Below are 6,365 nucleotides of genomic sequence, written 5' to 3' on the forward strand. Positions count from 1 at the left end.
AACAAAAAGAAATGCTACACATAAGAGGTTTTCGAGTAACCCCACCTTCCTTGATTAATATAAAATAGAAATTTTTTTGGATACCCTCCCTTAATTCCCTATTCTTCTGTTTATACTACTGTACTAGTACTTCTCTCCCTTTTAGGAAGTTTCCCTGCTCCTTCCTTAATGATCGTGCCAATGATTGCACTCCCCTCTGCTCTTGCCATCGGGTTGTCCTTGTAATGACATCATGTACCAGCCCAGGTGTCCTTCTGTTGACGTGGAGCCTAGAATAGGTGAATCTCACTGGTGGCCTTAATTCAGCTGGCCCACTAGTAGGATCTATTATATTACCCGCCGCCCATAGATTCACCTTGTCCTCAAGGTGAAACTCAGGAAATTGGTGGTGAAGTGTCAAAGTCCTCCCATGTAGCTTCTTCCTTAGGGCTGATTTTTGCATTGAATGAGTATCTCCAGTGGTGCAGTCCCTCTGGTCCCCAAGACTTGGTCAGGAGCAGTGGGTAGTTTTAAGTCAGCAGTGAGTTTCAAGGGTAGATGGGATATGGAAGTGACAGGTCCCTTGATGCGTTTTAATTGAGATACATGGAAAACCAGGTGGAGTTTGGCCTAGGGAGGAAGTTGCAGTTTATAAGCCACGAGCCCAACCCTTTGTAGTACCTTGTAAGGCCCGTAGAAATAAGGAGCAAGTTTTTTGAATTTTCTTTTAGCTTGTGAATTCTGGCAGTATGGTTGGAGCTTGAGCAGCACCAAGTCCCTCACCTCAAAACTCTCCTCCGAGCGTCTTAAATCAGCCCATTGATTCTGCCTTTGTTGTGCTCGTAAGAGATGCATCCTTAGTTCATCCCTAATTGAATCTATGGTCTGCAACTGCTTATCTAAGGAGTCCACCAGGGTTTGCCCTCTTCCTACTCGAATTAGAGGTGGTGGTTCCCTCCCATACAAGGCCATGAAGGAAGTCATGGATGTTAAAATTTGTGGGGATGTATTGTTGGACAACTCTGTGCAAGCTAAATTTAGTCCACTGGTGAGGCTGTTCATTAATGAAACATCGAAGATATGTCTCAAGACACTTGTTGACAATCTCAGATTGTCCATCACTTTGAGGGTGGTATGCGGTGGAGCGGTTCAATTGTGTCCCTTGGAGGCGAAACAATTCCTTCAAAAATGTGCTTAGGAAGATTTTATCTCGGTCTGAGACAATGGAGCTTGGGAACCTATGAAGCCTCACTATTTCCTTGACGAATGTGGCAACTATAGTGCTGGCCGTGAATGGGTGGCGCAGGGCCACAAAGTAGGCATACTTGGTGAGATGATCTACCATAATCAAGACTATATCCATACCTTGTGAACATGGTAGGCCTTCAATGAAGTCCATAGTACTCTCATCTTACACTTGGGTGGGTATGGACAGTGGTTGTAGGAGTCCAGCTGGGCTGGTATTCAAGGCCTTTTGTTTCCGACAAGTGGCGCAAGCATGTATGTATTTAGAGATATCCTTACGCATGCCCACCCAGTACCACTCGATGGCTAATCTAAGGTATGTTTTGAGTTCTCCTGCATGTCCTCCAAGGGGGGAGTCATGATATTCTCTGAGCAAGACATGAGTGATAGGGGATTTAGATGGTACCATAATACGCCCCTTATACAACAAGCGCCCCTCCACAAGCTCAAACCCATGTGGTTGTTGTTCCTCTTCCTGAATTCCCTTAATGAGTTGTTGCATGAAGTCATCTTGGGAAATGTGATGCTGGATTTGTGCCTAAGGCATTCCACAGACCGTATCAATCAATCCCAACTCAATATCAAAATTCCTCTTCCTAGATAGAGCATCCGCCACTCGATTTGAAGCCCTGGGGATGTATTGGATATCAAACTAAAATCACATCAACTTTCCCACCCAATGTTGCTATTCAGTTCCCACGACCCGTTGTTCCATGATGAACTTTAAGCTCCTTTGATCGGTTTGAATCACGAATTTTCTCCCCAACAAATAATGGCGCCACTTTTGGACCGCCAAGACAATCACCATTAATTCTTTTTTGTAGATCGATTTAAGCCTTGCCCAAGGTCCCAAAGTGTGACTGTAAAATGCAATTGGGTGCTGTTTTTGGAGTAACACCGCTCCCAAACCATGTCCTGAAGCGTCAGTTTCGATTATAAACTCGCAGCGAAAATCTGGCATTGCCAGTACCGGAGCTGTCACCATGGCTTGCTTAAGCGCTTCGAATGCCAGGCTCGCCTATTCCGCCAACTGAAACTATCCTTCTTCAGTTGAGCAGTGAGTGGTAAGGCAACCTTTGCGTAATTTGCTACGAATTTACAGTAGTAACCGGTGCGACCCAAAAACCCACGGAGTTCCCTCAGATTACGCGGTGCTGGCTAATCCAACATGGCTTAGACTTTTTTCATGTCCATGGCCACGCCCCCCGCCGAAATGATGTGACCAAGATATGCCACTTTTTCCTTCCCAAATTCACACTTATCACCATTTGCATACAGCTCATGGCGTGCCAAAGTCCCCAAAACAGTAGCAAGATGGTCCCGGTGGGAAGATTCATCCGTACTATACAAAAGAATGTCATTAAAAAAGACAAGTATCAATTTGCGTAAATAAGGTTTGAATACCTCGTTCATAAGAGATTGGAAGGTGACCGGAGTGTTGGTAAGCCCGAAGGGGATTACTAGAAACTCATAGTGTCCTTCATGATTTCGAATAGCTGTCTTTGAAATATCCGTCTCCTTGACCCGGATTTGATGATGCGTGAGCCATGTAACTCATCCAGTAGTTCATCGATGACGGGAATTGGGTATTTATCGGGCACCGTTGCCCAGTTAAGAGCCCGACAGTCCACACCAAAACTCCAGGATCCATCTTTTTTCTTCACGAGTAAGACTGGGCTATAAAATGGGCTTATGGAAGGGTGTATGATAGCGTCGATGCGATAGGGTCGGACAAACACCAGGTCCTGACCTTGTTTGAGCAAAATTGCGTGCTCTCTGCCCTTCGTGGTGGCAGTCCCTTCGGAAAGTGAAAAACCTTCTCGTAGCAGTTTACAGTGGTCTGCAAATATGGGGGAGCAACCACCTCAATCCGTTCCTCCGTGTTCACCTGGTTCTCTGCTCTGTGATTCAGCTCAACCCATAGCCCTAGCTTTTCCTTCTGTAAGGCCCGAAACATAGCGTTCAATGAAATCTGCGAACGGGCCAAGGACGGGGGGTCCCCTTTAAGCTATTCCATTTTCTCTCCCCATTTGAACTTCATCCACTGTTGCTTCCAATTAGTCATCATGTCACCTAATAGTTCTAACCATTGGATGCCTAGGATGACATCCGAATTACCTAGATTGAGGGGCAAAAAATCTTCACAAATCTTGACTCCTTGCACCTCTAATGTTACTCCATTGCGTTCTCCGACCCCCTTGAACCGCCTCCCCATTTCCGAGAGAAACACCGAATCCCTTAGTGGAGTGTAAGGGTATCCTTAGTCGTTCCAGGGTTGCCAAGGATAGGAAATTATGGGTCGCTCCTAGGTCAACCATCACCACTACTTGTTCCCCGTTAATCGTGCCCAACATCTTCATTGTTTTCGGGTTCGACATCCCCACCACCGAGTTGAGAGAGATCTCTAGTGGTGTTATGTCCACCGGTGGCTCGCCACTATCTTCCTCCACTCCTTCGTTTTCCTCCTCTTCATCTTCTCCTTCCATGGTCACCATGACACTGAGTTCGCGCCGCCTACATCGGTAGTTGGCCGACCATTTGTTGTCACACCAGTACATAATTCTTGGTCCGTCAATCTACTTATGGCTCTGGTGGAATGGTTGGGGTTTTGGGTTCTGGGAACTGGGTTGCATGGAGTGGCTCGGTTTGGGTAGGATAGTTGTTGTGAGTTTGGGGATTGGTAGTTCTGGTTTTGGGATGTGATTGATAGGTGGGGGTAAGTGTTTGGGCTTGGGTTAGTAGAATAAGGCTTAGTGGCGTGGTTGGGCTTGGGCCTAGAAGCGAATCCTGCCCTGATCCTGTCTTCCCCCGTATGGCCAGGGCCATGGCCTGGTCCACATCCCCAGGGTTTTGGACCCTTAACTCAGTTTTAATATCCCCTCTCAGCCCATTCAGAAAAATTCCTAAGGCCATGTCCTCCGATACATTTTTTAATGGTGCCGCTAACTCGATAAAGGATATCCTGTAGTCCGCCACTATGTCGGTTTGTCGGACCCCCAACCATTGTTCATGTAGCTTACCTGCGTTAGATGGTCGAAATCTTCTTAACATTAAGGCCTTCAGTTCCTCCCATCTCTGAATCGGCTGGCGACGATACTCCCATTGATACCACAAGAGAGCATCTCCATCTATTCCCACCACCGCCGCCTCTAGCATTTTTTCCTCCATCAGATTATAGAAAGGGAAGTACCTCTCCGCTCGAAAGACCCACCCATCTGGGTTATTTCCCTCAAAGATTGGCATGTCAAGTTTCCTATACTTCCTGTTTCCACTGTTCGAACCACCCCTGTCGCGATTGTTACTTCCCCGGAACCCTCCTCCTTGGTCCTAGAATCTGGGGTTTCTGTCAAGGTTACCTCCGCCTCCCAACCCATTCAGACCACTCATCCCATCCTCCGGTTCTGAAACTCGAGGACCCATATGTAGCCTTTCTCGAATCGCCTCGATCGACGCCCTTACTTCCTCATGAAACTGGAGTTGACCCGACTCCAACCTCTCCATCATTCCGGTTAATCTTTCCTTCAAGCCTTACAGATATGGCATTAAGGTCCTCTGTGAATTTTTTTGTGATAATCTCCAAACTCGTTGAGAGTTAGGTGGCTATCGTGTCTTGCATCCTCCCTGCCGCTACGCCAACCGCAGAAGACACTTCTTCTGCGATGGTGTTACGAATTCCGACCATTTGTTCTTCCAACTGATCAACTCGTTGGGTTGATGTGGGTGCCATTACTCTGATACCACTATAATGGACCCTTATACTCACAGATTAGACCTCCTTCTTGAGGGAAAGGTTAGCAATAAATGAGTAATTTTATAAGAGAAAATATTCTGAGCAGAAGAGAGAAAATTCTTGTAAATTTAGCCTTGTTCTTTTCCGGCATACAATTAACTAAATTTGACATTAAAATAGAGACATTTAAAGAACTTATCAATAGGGGATTAAAAAAGGAAGGGATGCGCTGGAAGGGTTGCGTTTTCTTTAAAACGCAGCCCTTCTTTAATTACTTATAGGGCTGCGTTTTGAAAGAAAACCGCAGCCCTTCACTAAGAAGGGCTGCGGTTTTTTAAAAACTGCAGCCCTATAAGTAATAAAGGGATGTGGTTTTTTTAAAACCGCATCCATATAAGTAATAAAGGGTTGCGGTTTTTCTATAAGTAATAATGGGCTGCGTTTTTTAAAAACCGCCGCCCTTTATAGGCTTTTTTTTGAAAAAAAATGAAATGAATTCGCGGGCTTCAAAATTTAAGCGAGCTAGTTCGGGTTCTCATAATGCAATTTTCTATCCCTCATTCTCTCTCATCTCTCACGTCTCTTCTCCTCCTCTATCACCCTCCTCCCTTCTCCTCCTTCTCTCTCGCCCCCCTCCGTTATCCTCCTTCTCTCTCACGTCCACAAATGCACGACAAAAATAATCTCCGGCAGCAGCAACACCACGCAGCAACATTTTACAGACGAGATACCCGTCTGTCTTCCTCGCTCGTCCTCCTTGTTCGTCTTTCATCCTCCTCGTTCGTCGTTCGTTCGTCCTCCTCGTTCGTAGTTCGTTCGTCTTCCTCATCATCTTCCTCTTCTCCGGCGATGAGCAGCGAAAGTTCCGGCGAGATTCCTGAAACTGTCGTAAGAATCTCCGGCGAATCTATGAGATAAGTGCGTTGGAAGAAACGATATGCCGACACCGACGCCAGCCAAACTCGGACTCAGTGGCGTCCGAGATATTCTTCTGCTACGATGAAGAAAATCGACGAGACATCGGAGTGGTAAGTCGTCTTTACCACTTCGGGAATCTAGATTGCTGCGTAGCCACCTCATCCAACAGCCCAAGTTTTGTCTTTCCGATTGTGGTTAGTCTTTATTTATTCTTCTTGGAATTAAAGATGAGATTACTTATTTTCTTGATAATTGGTAAATTCGTGAATAGAATTTATAGATTTCATTAATTTAGAGTTGGTGAATAGTTAACTGCTCAAGAGCTATATTGTGTGTGAAAATTGTTATTAGTGAATTGTTAGTTGTGCGAATCGTTAGCGAGTTCTATTTTGTATGATCGTAAGTGAGCTCTATTTTGAGTAAATTTCTTGATATATATATATATATATATTTATATATGTATGTATACATATATATATATATATGTATGTAT

This window comes from Beta vulgaris, chromosome 9 (genome assembly GCF_026745355.1).
Source record: "Beta vulgaris subsp. vulgaris cultivar EL10 chromosome 9, EL10.2, whole genome shotgun sequence".
Lineage (NCBI taxonomy): Eukaryota > Viridiplantae > Streptophyta > Magnoliopsida > Caryophyllales > Amaranthaceae > Beta > Beta vulgaris.